At 43.7% G+C, this 19,154-nt stretch overlaps 1 protein-coding gene across 1 annotated transcript in view; it reads left to right on the top strand.

Annotated features, from left to right (window-relative positions):
* The first annotated feature begins 474 nt into the window (after positions 1-474).
* LOC311283911 (NXPE family member 3-like) overlaps positions 475-19,154 on the top strand; it is a 93,410-nt gene continuing 74,730 nt past the window's right edge. Inside the window, exon 1 of the mRNA XM_084398680.1 lies at positions 475-663. The gene's annotated coding sequence lies outside the window, so the exon portion shown is untranslated. The remainder of the gene's footprint in view (positions 664-19,154) is intronic.

The following is a 19,154-nucleotide window of genomic DNA, read 5'->3' as shown; positions in this document are numbered from 1 at the left end:
CAGAAACAGAATGAGACCTTTCATCGGAAGTGTTCATGTTCATTTTCTCAGTTCACAAGAACTGAGAACTGATAAGAATGTAAATGTGTACCTTGAAATGCAATGTGAGTCGCTTTGGATAAAAGTGTCTGCCAAATGCATAAATGTAAATGTAAATGTAAATGTAAATGTAAAAGTTTTCTAACGGCTCTACAGACAGATAGAGAGAGAGAAATTAGTCACTTGTACCAGATCCTCAGTATTCAACCTTCTGCTGCTGAGCCTGAGAGTGATAGAAAATGCATTGGAAGAGGAGTAATACGTCGCAAGTACTCCAAAACTTAGTTAAGGGAAATCCTGCATCATTGTTTTCACAGTCAGCAGATGTTTTTTTTGTTTTTTTTTGGCCATTGAAATGGCAATGTGGTTTCAGAAGTGAAAGGAAGGATATTCACAGAGCTAAAAAAGGGTGGAGCATGTTTAGCTCTCATGCTGCCGGCACTGGTTATCTAACTGTAACAGTCTCTGCATGCATGAGCCATACAAACGACAACATTATAGAGAGATTTTCACCAAAAAATAGTCTGATAGTTCACAGAACTTACTAGAATCCATTGAACCAAGTTCAACTCTTCATTAAGTCTCCTCAACATCTGTACAGTTCTTGTGACTCAACTAGAGAAAGTAAGTTGTTGTTTTTATAAAAGTGTCTACCAAATGCTTAAATGTTGAAGTAGAGCTTATTTGATCATCTTTCAATCATTGCTCATAGGGATGGACAGTATAACCAAAATTAAATTCCGGAGTTTATTTTTGCTTGAATTCAATTTATCTTGTAATGCAGTTTTGTTTATTAACCACTTTAGCACCAAAAGTTGTAGAGTGTACCTTTAACAAACAGTTATTTTAAGAGTAGGGTTATCACTGAAATTTCTATCATAGGCCCACATGGGCCCCAGTGCAGAGCTGACTTCCTTTATCTAACATTCAGACGCTTTACACTTTTTTTTATTAAAAGCTTTGCATTCTCAATTCAAAATTCAATTCAATTCAAATTTATTTGTATAGCGCTTTTCACAATACATATTGTTTCAAAGCAGCTTTACAGACAGTGCATTTCAGAAATGTACATAGAGAAATACAGTTAGTTAATCATGTATTGATTTAGGGCATAAACATATCGCCAGCGTCGAATCGTCTCTTCACAGGCGTCGAGTCGTCTCTTCACGGGCGTCGATTCGTCTCTTCACAGGCGTCGAGTCGTCTCTTCACGGGCTTCGAGTCGTCTCTTCACGGGCTTCGAGTCGTCTCTGCACGGGTGTTGGGGCATCTGTAGTTTCCATGGGAGGCTGGATACAAACTGGAGCTGACGATCTGTATTTACCTCGGGACTTGCGTCCTGAGATAACAACAGAAAAGCAGATGGGAAATAATTAGCGTAGCTGCTGTTCATAATATTAATGCATTCAATCTGATTCAACAGTAGTATAAAAGGTAAGTATTATGTGAATGCTTGGCTAAAGAGATGCGTCTTTAATCTAGTTTTAAACTGGGACAGCGAGTCTGAGACTCGAACAATATCAGGAAGGCCATTCCAGAGTTTAGGAGCTAAATGTGAAAACGCCCTCCCTCCTTTAGTGGACTTAGATATCCTAGGAATGACCAGAAGTCTCGAATTTAGTGATCTTAAAGAGCGCGATGGATTGTAGGGTGATAGAAGTTCCGTTAAATACAGGGGAGCTAAACCATTTAGGGCTTTATAGGTCAGTAGTAATACTTTGTAATTGATACGGAACTTTATAGGTAACCAGTGTAGAGACGATAGAATTGGTGTTATATGATCATATTTTCTTGATCTAGTAAGAACTCTAGCGGCTGCATTTTGCACTAACTGTAGCTTGTTTATTGAGGATGCAGGACAACCAGCTAATAAGGCATTACAGTAATCTAGTCTCGAGGTCATGAATGCATGAACTAACTTTTCTGCATCAGAAACAGATAGAATATTATGTAGCTTAGTAATGTTTCTAAGGTGGAAAAAGGCTGTTCTTGTAACATATGAAATATGATTTTCAAAAGACAAGTTGCGGTCTAATATAACACCCAGGTCTTTTACTGTAGTGGATAAAGTAACAGGACACCCTTCTAAATTAAAGTTGTATTGTAAGAGGTTTTGTGGGCAGTTTTTGGACTAATAAGTAATACCTCCGTTTTATCTGAATTTAATAGCAGAAAATTACACGTCATCCAGTATTTTATATCTTTAACACACTCTGTCAATTTAGATAATTTATTGTTTTCATCTGGTCGTGATGAAATATATAATTGAGTGTCATCCGCATAACAGTGGAAATTAATTCCATGTTTTCTTATAATATTACCAAGTGGCAGCATATTGAGAATAGCAGAGGGCCTAACACAGATCCTTGCGGCACTCCATAGTTTACTGAAGTTATCTTCGATTTTTCCCCATTTAAACAGACAAAATGGTAACGGTCTGATAAGTACGATCTGAACCAGTTTAATGCCTGTCCCTGAACACCAGTGTAGTTTTGTAGTCTATCAAAGAGTATTTTGTGATCTACAGTGTCGAACGCAGCACTAAGATCGAGTAAAACTAGTATTGAGATACAGCCTTGGTCAGAAGCTAGAAGTAAATCATTTGTAATTTTAACGAGCGCAGTTTCTGTGCTATGGTGCGGCCTGAATCCTGACTGAAATTTTTCATAGATATCATTTTCTTGCAAGAAAGAGCCCAGTTGAGCGGACACAACTTTTTCTAGTATTTTAGACATAAATGGAAGATTTGAAATCGGTCTGTAATTTGCTAGGTTATTATGATCTAATTGTGGTTTCTTAATAAGAGGTTTTATAACTGCCAACTTGAATATTCTTGGAACATGACCTAAGGATAAAGACGAGTTAATAATATTGAGAAGAGGCTCTGCCACTACAGGTAACACTTCTTTCAGTAGTTTAGTGGGTATTGGATCTAATAAACATGTTGTTGTTTTAGATGAAGTGATAAGTTTATTTAGCTCTTCCTGTCCTATAGTAGTAAAGCGGTGTAGTTGTTCTACATAAACCGCGGATCGGGCGGATGACGTGACGAAAAATAATATTTGAATTAAATTCGGGCGGATGGCGGGCGGTTGAACCAAACAAATTAAAAATATTATGTATACACCAATCAGCGGATGGCGGGCGGGTGCGGTTTTGAAAATTGGTCAAAAACGTTGGTGCGGATGGATGGCGGACGGATGTTGAGTTTTGTAACGACACTGACCGTCCATCCGGCCAGATGTTCTGAATTGGCGACTCCTGATTTGCAAAATACAGTTCGTTTCCTCTTGAGTAAACAAAGAGCATTCAGTTTACGATCCCTTTGGGGCATGTTGACCAGCGGGGGCGCCGCTCGGGCTAGGGCCTCCCTGGCACATGACACATTTATAACAAGCCGAGCGTTGAGCAAAAGGGTCGACCTAGTCCCTTGATTCAAATCTCGCCAACTCACAGGACTCACATCCCGACCCTCCCCCGAAAGGGTGGGGGAAAGGACAAGAGTTCACAAAAGCAGCCTGAATTCTGAATGACACACACACACACTCATACATACACACACACACACACACACACACATCCTTTGTGTTTAACTTAATATCCTTTCAATGTATGTAACTCAGACTTGTATCTGAACTTCCTGTATGTATGTGTGATTAAAGGTGCTCTAAGCGATGTCGGGAGACGTAACTTCTTGTTGACGTTTGAATTGTTGTCAAACAAAACGGAGGCTAGCTAGACCCTCCCTCCTCCCCTCCCTTCCGGCATAAAGGAAAGTCAAAGTAGTCACTACAAACAAAGTTGAGTTTTACTGATACTTCATTCAATGTGTAATGTCGCCAAGTTAGATAAATGCTTTTATATATTGCAGAACAGAATGCAGAAAAAGAGAAACATTATCTTAAAATCGTTTCGCCACCTGAGGTTATAACTATAGCTCCCATACAAGGACGCAATAATAGCAAGATAACGTTAGCTTCGCGTTTCCCAGTGAGCATAAACAACGGCGGCGTCGTAAACAAATTTAGTCAAAGTTGTCAACAGCCTATAAATGAACATTCAAATTCATAACAAACAGTGGGTGAAAACAATCATTCACACAAATTGTCGCCCTACTGTGAATTTGCTTTAACATTTACAATAGAGATTGATCGCTAGCTGCTAGAAACATATATGTTGTATTCACCAAAGTTAACGAAGACTGCATTCTAGCTAATTACATTCTTGTGTTGGTTTGGCGAACATGAACATCAATTTAGAAAGAAAAAATGGATTTACCTGTTCTGCAAAAACAGAGGAACCTGAATGTCGGATTGGAAGCCCTTCTGCCGGCGGAGTTCTCACCACCTTTCGAAGGTTTTTCCGATGTAAATTCGGGACTTCGCGCGTTCCTTATCCTTGTCCCCCTTCTTTGCAATTTGTTCATCGGAACGTCGTCTCTTTGGTCGTGTGTCGGCTATAATTCAAACTTCCCTCTTCATGCTTCTCTCTCCTCCACACCCCCTTCATGTGTACGCGCACTAACCCCACCCTCAGATACTTCTTGTCGGTGATTGGCTGGAACACTGTTTGTTGTGTTTTGTGGTGCGGGTGAGCCCAGTTTGTTTTTCTTGCTGTTTGTGGAGCCTGTGGTGTCTAGAGAGACCGCGTTTTTTTACAGTGTGTTCAGGGGACAGGCAACTAGCGGATAGTGAGGAGAGGTTCGCTGTATGTGACAAAAAATGTTTTGGCCTAAAAAACATGTGACATCGCTTAGAGCACCTTTAATGTTGTTTTGATCATATAGTTATGATCTTCGAGTGTTCGGCTCTTACATGTATTTTTGAAGAATGTTCTCCCAGTAGAATCGCATCCCGTAACCCGATCTCATTGACCATTGGTCATAAAATTTGACCACCAAGCTCATCCAGCCCTATGCAAGAGAGACAACGGAAGCGCAACATTCCAACGCGACATTCTAACACACACACACACACACACACACACACACACACACACACATTGCCATATTTGGACTTCCACTAGTAAAATTTCATTTTACCAACTATTACAACTGTATAAAGAGGGTTCCGGGTGATTTGCATGTTCACCAGTGTGATATTAGAATAGTTGTGTTTTTGGATTACAGTAAGGTAATTTTAAAGTGCCTTTGTTCAACCAAAATAATGTATCTCTATGTTGCTATCTTTGTCAATATTCGTCCTTAGTATTGTTTTAATCCCCTTTGCACGACGAAGGAGATTTTTGATAAGAGACTGTGATAAACGTTATGGTTCCATGCGTTTTAATTCCCCGAGCATAATATCATATTTTGCTCCCTCGTGATTCCACACGAGGGTCGGGCAGCATTAACACACCAAGACAATCTTCCTGCTGCTGATTCGTCCTTCACGAAAAAGGAGGCGTACACGGGACACTGATAAAAAGTCCAAACCTTCTCTCATTCCCTCTCTTCTCCCTCCTCCAAAACTTTGGAAAACCCAAGTCCGGACCGGCTTCGGCCTGCTTCTCTTCTCTTCTCTTTTATTTATTTTAATTTCTATAGTCTAGTTTTGTTTTTCCAATTCGCCTCTGTTCATTCACGAGCTGAATGAACTTAGCCTGAATCATTCCTGGCAACTTCACCTCAAAGAAAGAGACTCTTTGAATTTCCCGGGGCCGCGCTCGCCCGAAAGACACCGCACGCGCACGCCGCGCTCGGACGACTCACGCTGCTTTTAAAGACACACGCAGGACTCTGCCTTCCTTCCTCATACAAAGAGAACCATATGCAAGTATCGATTATTGAATTGAACTTTTAAATGTGATTTCTTTGTGGTCTCTCAAGGGTTACTGTCTGTGATGTTTGCCATAGCCTACTGCGATCTCTGATCGCAGATTTTTGCTTTCACTTCCGATCTCATCTCTTATCCCTCTCTCTCTCTCTCATCCTCTCTCCCATCATTTTCTGTCATTCTATCTTTCTCTAATTCTGATCATTTTATTCTCTCTCTCACTGTATTCGTTATCTTGTATTGTTTAACTGTATTTTATGTACATAGACATATAATCCGTGTGTATTGTGTAGTTTGATGTATTCCTTAGTTCGATGTATTAGTCCAATTATTAAATTCCATATTTCCTTGACTGACTCTGTTTTAATTGGCCATGTTGCAAAGTCACTGAAATGTTCGATCTTAGCTATATGCTTTATCTTGATACGATTTAAGTAACCTAATCTTACAAACCCAGAGAGTTGTTTTCTTTCAAGGCCTGGAAAAGATACTCTTTCTTGTGTTTGTAAGAAGGATAATTTTCCTTGAGAGTTAAGTTAATCTTACGTTTAATGTTTGCGGGACAAACAGATTGTTTGACAGCTAAATTAATTCCAGTAAAGTTATCCCATAACTTCGAGCTGAAATAAGACTATTGATGTATTAATGATGAACCATAACCCGTTATGGTAATCATTCATATATCAATCTAGTTCAGCTGCGATAAATTAATATAACTGTAATATGCAAAATATTAATCATATTCATGATTATTAAAATTCCCTATAGATCATTTGAGCTAATATTAATATTAATGTACAACCCATTGTTGCTACAGTTTTGTGATGCGGTTGTGGATGAAATAATAGCCCATCCGCGCATCTCTATTCCATAGACAGAGGTTTCCTCAGTTTGGGCACTTTTATGTCCTAGGGGTTTCTTTTTTATTAAAACTAACATAATTTACTTTTGTTACATTTAAACAGTTTATATATATATATATATATATATATATATATATATATATATATATATATATTTTTTTTTTTTTTTTTTTAAACAAAATTCTGTTAAGGGGCCCTCCTACCTTACCCATAAGCCATGTAAACCATTTGCCATTGCCCCACAATCACACCTGACACTCCAGTGCTCCCACTACAATCCTCTCTCCTTTAACTAGTACAAATGAAAATGTAATTCCTGATAACAGAAATAGACACTGTTTCTAGAAAAAGTACATTCTTAATATCAAGAATTCGTATTTTAAACAGTAAAAATTTAATTATTGATATAAAAAATGCATCCTGTGAATGAATAAAAGCTAAAATGGCTTGCCATAGCATGTCTCTGTGTTTTAATATAGCTTATAAATCAATAATAAATGTCAATACATTGCTTTCCATCTTGCTTTATTGCAGAGTTGTAACTAAACCTTGACTTGGAGACTAGATAATCATTGTCTTGTTTTAAAAGTATGTGCACCTATAATGAGGAGTGTCATCACACCCATATTGTACTGGTCCCCACAGATGTTTTGCTGGAAAGTGCACATAAACGCAAGTTACGCGCGACACGGTTATCTTTTCCAAGCTGCAGTTCATAAACAAACTCTGTTGCCCTTTGTCGGTTATCAATAGTATTTCACTTTTTTTTTGTCAGGCACTTAGTCACAAAACACAGGCCTGGAAGTGGCCGACATTAGCAAGCAAGACACAGAAAGACCAAAAGATGCACTACCCAGCTGGGTTAGCAAGACAGACAGACTAGAGAAAGATGCATTTCAACTTGACTTTACTGTTATCTGCTGACATCAAACTTGGAGAGGAGACAACACAAGTCTACCTGATTGCTGTTCCCGCAATTCACTCTCGTGGTAGTTAAAAAAAAATAAAAAATCAGTTCTGCAGTAGCAGTCTACTGAAGCCATGAAACAAAATAATTTAAAAAAAAGAAATTTCAGGTTTATGTTTCAGAATTCTGACTTTTTTTCTTGCAATTCCGAGTTTTTATCCCACTATTTTGAAAAATATCAGAAACATAAACTTGTTATTCTGTATAATAATGAGTTTATATCTTGCAATTCAGATTTTTCTTTTCTTATACTTTTTCCCTCAAAATATAAACTCGCAATTGCGATTAATAAAGTCAAAATTGGGAGATATAAACCACCCTTTAAAGCAGTGGTTCCCAACCCTGCTCCTGGAGTACCCCCAACACTGCACGTTTTCTTTGTCTCCCTAATCAAACACACCTGATTCAACTCATCAGCTCATTATCACATGGGTTAATGAGCTGATGAGTTGAATCAGGTGTGTTTGATTAGGGAGACAAAGAAAACGTGCAGTGTTGGGGGTACTCCAGGAGCAGGGTTGGGAACCACTGCTTTAAAGCACTCTCTAAAGCCACGCCTCCTCCAAAACACATGAATGTGCAGAGCCAGAGCAGAGTCTGCAAAGTGTCATGAGAGACGGTGTTAAATTGCTTCATGTCTCAAAGCACATAACATTACAATATTAATGGATTTAAACAACTTAGAGAGCTCTGACATGTACCACCTGATTGCCACAGATAATGTTGCCATAGAAACACATAAATCTGAGTCTAAGGATGAACAGCTCAAAGTAGAATGTCACAGGTTGCCATCTCGTAATTACGATAGCCTAATTAAGACATGGCGTGAACGCAGCATAAGCTTGTTGTTTTGGTTCAGGAAGAACTGGTGGCTGCTGTTTGTTTGCAGCGATAATAAATGCAATGATTTGATGAACATTTTTGGTCCTGAGACTTCCACAGAAAATGTAATTTAAAAAAAATATATTAAGACCACTTTTATTATTGATTGCGATCAAGATGTCAAGAGAGTTTCAACCACTATAACAAAGTGTTTGTGAAAAACATTGCCTTCCGCAGCTTTAATTAAACACTTTTCGAAGACAGTAGCAGATATGAAATAACCATCACACTTTAAGGTGTTCTTTTTACAATGCAAGTACACAAATATTTACTGAGTAATATTAATTAACAACATGTCACGTTTTCCCAATATGCATTTCTGTGGACCCTTATTTTGAAGTTTGTTTATCTCAGTGGTTCTGTTACAAACTGCTCAGAGACAAGAAGGTTGAGGATCCAAATGGAGTTTATTAGAGTAATCCAAAAACAACAACCAAATCCAGAGGGTAAGACAATAACGTGAAAACCAGAACACAGGCAGATATCAAGAACCAGGAACATAGACAACAGTGGAAAAACTCAGAAATGCAGTATAACAACATACAAAACTTTGCAGTGAGTGATGGGGTGAACCAGGCTTATATGGGGTGAGCTAAACAAGATAATGAGACACAGGTGAATGTGATAATGAGTGCTGATGAGTCCAGGCAGAGAATTATATGGGAGTTTGTGAGTGAAACATGATTGTCTGATGTGGAGTGCCCTCAGGTGGCTCTCAAGGGCACTTCCAGCTGATGACCGTTACAGGTTCTTTATTAATGAAGACAAAAATAGCATTGCATGTTATATTGACAAAGTTTTATCCTTTATTGTGTACATATATTGCACATTGTAGCAACACTGACTCGGCATCCGTCCAGATGTTCTGAATTAGCGAATCCTGATTGTTTCTCTCCTGCTAAAACACATATGAGCATATACCTGTTCGTATTCAGAAAGCTTTGAATAATGTGGCTTGGTAGCATGTCTCCAAGTTCGCAAGCCAGACCGCTGGTTAATGTTTACCACGACTTAATGAAATCAACTAACAGGTGTCATGATTCTGCCTTCTTGTCTCTGATTTTCCCTGGTATTGAGGCAGGATCATGACAGGCCCATGTTTCATGTGCAGCACATGGCCATTTGTTTGGCCATGTGCTTGCATTGTCTCGTCATGTAACCCCGCCCCCTTGTTTAGTCATTATTGTTTCACCTGTGTCCCTGGTTAGATTATTGCTTTACCTGTGTCACCTGTTCCTGATTAGTTTCTCCCTTTTTAATCCCCTCATGTTTTCTGTCCTGTGTCGGTTCATTGTGAATACTGCAGTGATGTTACTCTGTGAATCTTGCCTGTGCTATTATTTCATGTGAGTCATTGCAAAATAGTTCCTGTTAGTATCCTGTCTTCGTTACGAGTCCTGTGAAGATCCTGTTTGTGTATTTGCTGTTAGTTAGTGTCTAGTCTTCTGTCAAGTTTATAGTCTAGTTAGTATCCTCAGTCTTGTCTTGTTTTACCCCATTGTGGGCTTTATTTTCCCCTTTTTGCCTATAATAAATCGTGTTTAGTGTACTTTGTCTGCGCCTGGGTTCTCCTTCCTCATCATCATAACAGAATGAACCGACCCTTAAAGAACCCAGCAGACGGTATGTTCTCCCAGCTCCAGCGACAATCGGAATTCCGTGAACAATGCTGGTTGTCAACTCCCACCGACAGAAAGGTCAACCTTCCATTCTTGTCCCAGGGTGAGTGGATCCTGAAGAATTATGCCCAACTCTGGGATCGTTTCTCTCGGGAGGAGCCGCAGTCTTCTTCCTTGAGGTCTCCACCCTCTGTCAAGCTTCCTGTGATCCCTGAGGGTCGTCTGCTAGCCGTCGCTACACATGGGGACCAACCCAGACCTGCCGCTACTCCTGAAACACCGTCCACGTCCATCAATCTTCATGGTAAGCGTGGAAGACACCCGTCGTGGGAGTCAGCATCGGAGTCTTCCTGCCCGGAGTCCTCCTCGCCTGCGCTGAGCTCCTCAGTTCCTGTAACGGTTCCTGCTTCACCTCCCTCTCCTGTCACCAGTCTGGCTTCCGTCTCCGCTCCGCGACCCATGAGGAAGAAGAGGAGGAAGGGAGCCTCACGTCCTTCGTCTCTGGCTGTCCCAGGCGCTGTTCCAAGCGCTGTTCCAGAGCCCGCCACTGCAAGCGCTGTTCCAGAGCCCGCCACTGCAAGCGCTGTTCCAGAGCCCGCCACTGCAAGCGCTGTTCCAGAGCCCGCCACTGCAAGCGCTGTTCCAGAGCCCGCCACTGCAAGCGCTGTTCCAGAGCCCGCCACTGCAAGCGCTGTTCCAGAGCCCGCCACTGCAAGCGCTGTTCCAGAGCCCGCCACTGCAAGCGCTGTTCCAGAGCCCGCCACTGCAAGCGCTGTTCCAGAGCCCGCCACTGCAAGCGCTGTTCCAGAGCCCGCCACTGCAAGCGCTGTTCCTCAGCCCACTGCCGTGAGTGCTGAGGAGAAAGCTGCGGCCGATTCAGCTGCTGAAGCAGTTCTTCAAGCCGTATCAGCCCATCAAGACTTACCTGTTGTTGTCGCGGCAAAGACCTTATCTAATTATCTGTCACGTCTTGTCAAGATCCTTGAGGTCCCTGTCAGTCCTGTCAAGTCCTCTAGTCCTGAATCCACAGCTGCAAGAGATCCAGTTCCTGAGTCAGCTGCAGCCAGTGTTGATCTGAAGCCCGCTACTGCAAGCGCTGTTCCTGAGCCCGCTACTGCAAGCGCTGTTCCTGAGCCCGCTACTGCAAGCGCTGTTCCTGAGCCCGCTACTGCAAGCGCTGTTCCTGAGCCCGCTACTGCAAGCACTGTTCCAGAGCCCGCCACTGCAAGTGCTGTCCCAGCTATTGTGTCCAGCCCTGTCCCAGCTATTGTGTCCAGCCCTGTCCCAGCTATTGTGTCCAGCCCTGTCCCAGCTTCACAGTCTGCATCTTTCTCTGCTCCCTTACCACCTGCCACACCCATTGTCTTCGCTCCGCCGCCGGCTGTAGCGGTTCCCTCTGTCACCCGACCTCTGTTTGTTTCCCCTGTCACCACTTCACCCCGGACTGTTTCCCCCAAGACTGTTCCTCATGTGTCCCCATCCAAGTCTGCCCGGACCCCTCGCCCTCAGCCATCGTCCTGTCCACCCAAGACCATTTGTTTGGCCATGTGCTTGCGTTGTCTCGTCATGTAACCCCGCCCCCTTGTTTAGTCATTATTGTTTCACCTGTGTCCCTGGTTAGATTATTGCTTTATGCTGGGTACACACCAAAAGATTTTTTACATCTTATAAGATTTTCAAAATGTGACAGACCACAAACATGAGGACAAAAAATCCTAGATTTAAGCGTTTTGCTCCTATAGTGTGTGGTATGCCATGATGTGACAAAGACAGCACACCACACACAAACAGATTTTCAACCAGAGTCTCGACTATGAACACAGGAAATCTCGCAAAATATCGTGAGACTTCAGAATAAGCATGACGGACGATATGCAGGAAGAAATTGCGATAGTGTTTGGAATGATTTTCACAGAAAATTCACGTGAAAAAACCATTGTACCTACCATTATAACCTTTTATACAGAAATATATTCATTCTTTATTGTCTTTATTTATTCTTTATTGGATTTATTGTCTCTTTAGAAAAAGTTATTTAATCCCTCTAGTCTATAGAACCTCACTGAACCCTTAACACTCAGCTTTTTTTTTTTTTTTTATCTTTTTTTTTTATTGATTTTAAGAATTATACAATTACAGTCAGGGGGGTACAAAGAGTAAAGCTGATAAACAAACATAAAAAGACATATACATAAACAGTGACAAACTTAAAAGTTAAACAAAAATTTGAAAATGTTTACAGATTGAAACGCACTGTTGCAGCTTTCTTATTTTTCAAACCCAATATTGTGTTTAGGTATTGTAAAATTTCTGCTCTTAAAATGAAAAACAAAGGCTTGTTTCCTCGAAATTTACACTTATGAATACTAAATCTTAACATTCAGCTTCCTGCAAGTGTGTGTGTGTGAGAATGACCGTGTCTTCCATCATCTCGCTTTCTGATTGGATATTGTTTCGTTTCACGTGATAATCTCCAGAGCGTGCGCGTGTTTGTCCTCGGAGTTCCCCACACACATCAGGATTTCTGATCGTAAATATTAAACATGTTTAATATTTACGATTCGCGATCGGAGCGGCTCCGACGTTCTTCCGAGCAGGTTCGGACACTCTTAACACACCTCACACCAAGGGAAAATCTGATAAAATAATCTGTTAAACCATCAAGATAATCGGGACATAGCTAGGATTGTCGGAAGGGGAGAAATCGGCCCAAAATCAACCCGATTATCTTTTGGTGTGTACCCAGCATTACCTGTGTCACCTGTTCCTGATTAGTTTCTCCCTTTTTAATCCCCTCATGTTTTCTGTCCTGTGTCGGTTCATTGTGAATACTGTGGTGATGTTACTCTGTGAATCTTGCCTGTGCTATTATTTCATGTGAGTCATTGCAAAATAGTTCCTGTTAGTATCCTGTCTTCGTTACGAGTCCTGTGAAGATCATGTTCGTGTATTTGCTGTTAGTTAGTGTCTAGTCTTCTGTCAAGTTTATAGTCTAGTTAGTATCCTCAGTCTTGTCTTGTTTTACCCCATTGTGGGCTTTATTTTCCCCTTTTTGCCTATAATAAATCGTGTTTAGTGTACTTTGTCTGCGCCTGGGTTCTCCTTCCTCATCATCATAACAACAGGCCCCTGTTGTTGCTCAAACTATCACGTGCTGCGACAACACCCCTTTTGCTATGTCTAACGTTTGTTCTTTGTGTACTGAAGGCAAATTAAAAGACTGGCTCCTTTCAGTTCTCCAGAACTATCTGCTTCCCTCAGCATCAATTCTACAACGCCTCAGGCTGTTAAGTGACTGTGCCACAGAACTACCTTTGTCTTTGCTGAGTGCCATCTTCAGATTACAGTAAAACCCTAACCCCTCACGTGGTATGCACCACGAGATGCAACCGATGCCGAACACACACACACACACACACACACACACACACACACACACACACACACACACACACACACACACACACCCTTTGTGTATAACTGAGAATAAGATAAATGTCTTTTATTTTACCTCTTAAATATATGTACAAATCCTATATGCATGTGTGATTAGTTTTTACCTTATAATAGAGGTGTGTGTAAACCATAGGAAAACATATATGTCCTATTGTAACATTAATTGAACTGCAAATGCCTATACTAATGCATAATAATGCATCTTTGCATTACCACAACGTTTATATTCTATTTTTGATATCTCTGTAATCCTCTCAATCTAACGGAGTTGAATTCCGATAGCAGAATACAAGGATATGCATTTATTCCAGGAAATACCATATTTCTAAATATGAATGCTATTTCCGATCTCTCACACGACAGTCAAAGTAGGCGTTTCTTCACAACAAAGAAACTTCTTTCCGCCCTGGATCAGAAGATTTGATTCGCTGTTGTTACAAACAGAAGGTGTAAACTTACGTCTTTTAAAAGGAAGAGACCCCCACTTCTAACTCTCTTCTTTCAACGATCGCTCTGACCTCCTCCTCTTCTCCCTCCTCCAAAACTTTGGAAACCCAAGTCCGGACCGGCTTCGGCCTGCTTTCCTTTTCTTCTCTTTTATTTCTTTTTATGTTTTTCTATAGTCTAGTTTAGTTTTCCTATTCGCCTCTGTTCATTCACGAGCTGAATGAACTTAGCCTGAATCATTCCCGGCAACTTCACCTCAAAGAAAGAGACTCTTTGTGTCACGGTAGACGTATTCTCTGTTCCTTTTAGTCTCGTGTTTATGTTGTTGTGTGAGCGCGTGTGTAGTGGGTGTGTGTATGACATCACCTGATCCGCTCCAGCTGATCATCATCACTTCACCAGCTGCAAGCAATTCACCCTTCTATAAATACTCACCGTTGTTGTATCATCCTTGTCAGATCGTTTGTTGATGTCCTCCGTGTTGGTGTTCCGGTGTCCGTTCCTGCCTTGTGTTCCTGTTCCCGTTCTTCGTGGATTTTGTCGTCTTCTCACCGTCACCGTCACAGCACTTCATCACGGATCCTGACCATCTTGTCCCTGCGTCACCCATCTCACATCAGCTTGTACTGTTGACTGTGTTGCCAAAATAAATACTTGCACTTGCTTCCTGTCTCATCTAGTCATTATGACAGAACGATCTGACCACGGAATGGAAGCAGCGAGCGCGTCTTCTGGAGCATTGGAAGAGTTCATTCATCACAGTATCCGAAGAATGGATTCGCAACAACAAGAGATCGGCGACACGGGTCGCGCAGTACAAGCCCTGGTGACGCAGGTGTCCGAGCTCACCCAGCAGATCCATCGCCTACAGATTCCCGCTGCGCCGCCCACACCGGCTGTTCCCCCCGCAACACCTGCAAGACCTTCCCAGTCCGAGCCTCGTCTACCCACACCGGAGACCTATTCAGGTGAACCAGCCTTTTGTAGAGCATTCTTGACGCGTTGTTCTATGCACTTTGCTCTTCAACCACAGACTTTCAGTACGGAACAGGCCAAAGTGGCGTTCGTTATCACCTTGCTGACTGGGAAGGCTGCACTCTGGGGAACGGCGGTGTGGGAGAATCAACATCCATGCTGCGCCTCGTTCCAGACCCTCTCCGCCGAGATGAAGAAGGTCTTTGACCGAGCGCTTTCGGGGAGAGAAGCTGCCAGGACATTGGCGGATCTTCGTCAAGGTGAAAGATCAGTTTCAGATTTTTCTATCGAATTCCGGACCCTGGCGGCGGAGTGCGGCTGGAACGAGGAGGCGCAGTGGGATATGTTCCTGCATGGGTTGGCTGACCACGTCCAGAAGGAGATCTACGCCTTGGATCTACCTACCACACTGAACGGGTTGATTGACTTAGCTCTGCGGGTGGACGCTCGGCTATCCAGGATCGAACGCCGAGTCCCGTCCACCCGTACCTTCGGAGGGGTCGACGGTTCAAGATCCAACGGCAGGGACGTGGTCAGCCCAGTCTACGATCCCGAGCCCATGCAGGTGGGTCGAGCTCGGCTTTCCCGGGAGGAGAGGGAGAGGCGGAGGTCCCAGGGCCTTTGCCTATATTGTGGAGGAGCGGGACATTTTTCATACAACTGCCCGGTAAAAGGCCAAGCCCGATAGTAAACTTGAGGCTACTATCGGGTGGGATCTCCGCCAGGAAGACCTCATCAGCTGTTACATCTACCTCCACGCTCCTCCCGGTAAGACTAAGATGGTCAGTCCACCAGCACGACTGTCGAGCACTTCTGGATTCTGGGGCTGAAGGTAATTTTATGGACCACTCATTCGCACAACAGTTACAGATTCCCCTCAAACCTCTCACTCACAGAATTGCAGTTCACGCTCTTAATGGACAGACACTTCCCACCATTTCACTATCCACTGAAGAATTAACCCTCATCACTTCTGGTAACCACTCTGAGACTATTTCATTCTACATCATGGATTCACCTCTGGCACCCGTCGTCCTCGGACATCCCTGGCTCATTCAACACAACCCTCGAGTGGACTGGCATCATAGAGTCGTGCTGGAGTGGAGCAAGGAATGTCATAAGTCTTGTCTCGTGTCTGCTTGTTCGTCTGTGCCTGTTTCTGTTTTTCAGGAGGAAACAGGGGATTTGTCTAACGTGCCCGCAGAGTATCTGGACCTGAAGGAAGTGTTCAGTAAGTCTCGTGCTGCTTCTCTTCCTCCGCATCGTCCCTATGACTGTGCGATAGATCTACTGCCAGGTAAGTCTCCGCCTAAGGGCAAGTTATATTCACTCTCTATTCCGGAGAGGGAGGCTATGGAGAAATACATTTCTGATTCTCTAGCAACCAAGTTCATTCGCCCTTCCTCTTCTCCAGCGGGGGCGGGGTTCTTTTTTGTGGGGAAGAAGGACGGTTCTCTGCGACCTTGTATTGACTACCGGGGGTTGAATAACATCACGGTAAAGAATACTTATCCTTTGCCGTTGATGTCTTCAGCCTTCGAGAGGTTGCAGGGAGCGTCCATCTTCACTAAATTGGACTTGCGTAACGCTTATCATTTGGTTCGCATTAGGGAGGGGGATGAGTGGAAAACTGCCTTTAACACCCCCAGGGGGCACTTTGAATATTTGGTCATGCCCTTCGGGCTGTCCAACTCCCCGGCAGTTTTCCAAGCACTGGTCAATGATGTGTTGCGAGATATGATCGATCAGTTCATATATGTCTACCTGGACGACATATTGATTTTTTCTTCTTCTCTCCAGGAACATGTGCAACACGTCCGACGAGTGCTTCTGAGGTTGCTAGAGAATGGGCTTTTTGTCAAGGCGGAGAAATGCGAATTCCATGCACAGTCAGTTCCTTTCCTTGGGTACATCGTGTCGTCTGAGGGGATGCGGATGGACCCTGAGAAGATCAAGGCTGTGGTAGATTGGCCAAGCCCGGATTCTCGCAAGGCCCTGCAGAGGTTCCTGGGGTTCGCCAACTTCTATCTGCGTTTTATTCGCAATTTCAGCCAACTAGTCGCACCTCTGACCGCCTTGACCTCCCCCAGAACGACGTTCAGGTGGTCTAACACAGCTGAGGCTGTAACACAACGCTCCCCTGTAGACGACAAGGTGCATCCATGCGCGTTTTTTTCTCATCGGTTGTCCCCGGCAGAACGTAATTACGACATTGGCAACAGAGAGTTGTTGGCAGTTAAGCTAGCGTTGGAGGAATGGCGCCACTGGTTAGAAGGGTCAGGGGTACCTTTTATCGTCTGGACTGATCACAAGAATTTAGAGTATATTCGCACTGCTAAAAGACTGAACTCCAGGCAGGCTCGGTGGGCACTTTTTTTCGGTCGTTTCGATTTTTCTATTTCGTACCGCCCGGGTTCTAAGAACATCAAACCCGACTCTCTATCTCGCATATTTGATTTTTCCGCACGCCCGACTACTCCCGAGTGCATTTTGCCCGAAACTCTAGTCGTTTCCACACTCTCATGGGAGATCGAATCGAGGGTCCAGAGGGCCTTAGAAGGGGTAACGCCTCCGCCCGGGTGTCCACCGAGCCGCTTATTCGTGCCGGAGGGATTACGGTCCGACGTTATCCAGTGGGGTCATGGTTCCAACGTGGCGTGCCATCCAGGAGTTAATCGGACTAGTTTTTTAGTCAAGCAACGATTCTGGTGGCCACGTATGGCTCGCGACATTCACGATTTTGTCTTGGCTTGCTCGGTTTGTGCCACTGGTAAGACTTCCAATCGACCTCCTGATGGGTTACTTCAACCGCTGTCGGTTCCTTCGAGACCCTGGTCCCATATCGCTCTAGATTTCATTACCGCCCTCCCACCCTCTCAAGGGAACACGGTCGTTTTGACTGTGGTGGACCGGTTCTTGAAGGCAGCCCATTTTGTCCCCTTACCCAAATTACCCTCAGCTAAGGAGACAGCGGTAGCCGTCGTAGACCACGTCTTTCGCTTACATGGCCTCCCGATTGACGTGGTCTCTGACAGGGGACCCCAGTTTGTGTCCAAATTTTGGCGAGAATTTTGTAGATTACTGGGGGCGACGGTTAGTCTGTCCTCAGGGTTTCATCCCCAGAGCAATGGTCAGACCGAGAGAGCCAACCAAGATTTGGAAAGGGTGTTGCGATGTTTGGTGTCCAAGAATCCTTCCTCATGGAGCCAGCAACTCTCTATGGTGGAGTACGCTCACAACACGTTGCCAGTGTCGGCCACGGGCCTTTCTCCATTTGAGTGTAGTGTAGGTTACCAGCCACCTATTTTTCCCAGTCTGGAATCCGAGGTTGCGGTTCCCTCCGCTCACGCCTTTGTCCAGAGGTGTCATCGTACTTGGACTAGAGCCCGTGAGACTCTACTCCAAGTGGGAGAGCGCACCAAGGCCAAGGCCGATCGCCACAGGTCGAAGCCTCCCGTATACGTCGTGGGTCAAAAAGTGTGGCTTTCTACTAAGAACATTCCTTTGCGTACCGTCTCTAATAAGCTTGCATCTAAATTTATTGGCCCGTTTACTGTCACCAAGATCATTAGTCCGGTGGCAGTCCGCCTCAAATTGCCTCCCGCGTACAGGAGGATTCATCCCGCCTTCCATGTGTCTAAAATTAAACCAGTGTTTCGTTCTCACATTAATCCGCCTGTCCCGGTTCCTCCTCCACCGCGACTCGTAGATGGGGAGACCACTTATTCGGTTAATCGTATTCTGGACTCTAGGCGGAGGGGACGCGGATTTCAGTACTTGGTGGACTGGGAAGGTTACGGTCCGGAGGAGAGAAGTTGGGTACCTGCTAGAGACATCCTGGATCACTCCCTTATCGATGATTTCAATCGACAGGTAGGGGGGCCTGGGAACGCCAGGAGGCGTTCTTAGGAGGAGGGGTACTGTCACGGTAGACGTATTCTCTGTTCCTTTTAGTCTCGTGTTTATGTTGTTGTGTGAGCGCGTGTGTAGTGGGTGTGTGTATGACATCACCTGATCCGCTCCAGCTGATCATCATCACTTCACCAGCTGCAAGCAATTCACCCTTCTATAAATACTCACCGTTGTTGTATCATCCTTGTCAGATCGTTTGTTGATGTCCTCCGTGTTGGTG

Source organism: Rutilus rutilus (genome assembly GCF_951802725.1).
Source record: "Rutilus rutilus genome assembly, chromosome: 24".
Taxonomy (NCBI): Eukaryota; Metazoa; Chordata; class Actinopteri; order Cypriniformes; family Leuciscidae; genus Rutilus; species Rutilus rutilus.
This window is presented reverse-complemented; position numbering and strand designations above follow the sequence as displayed.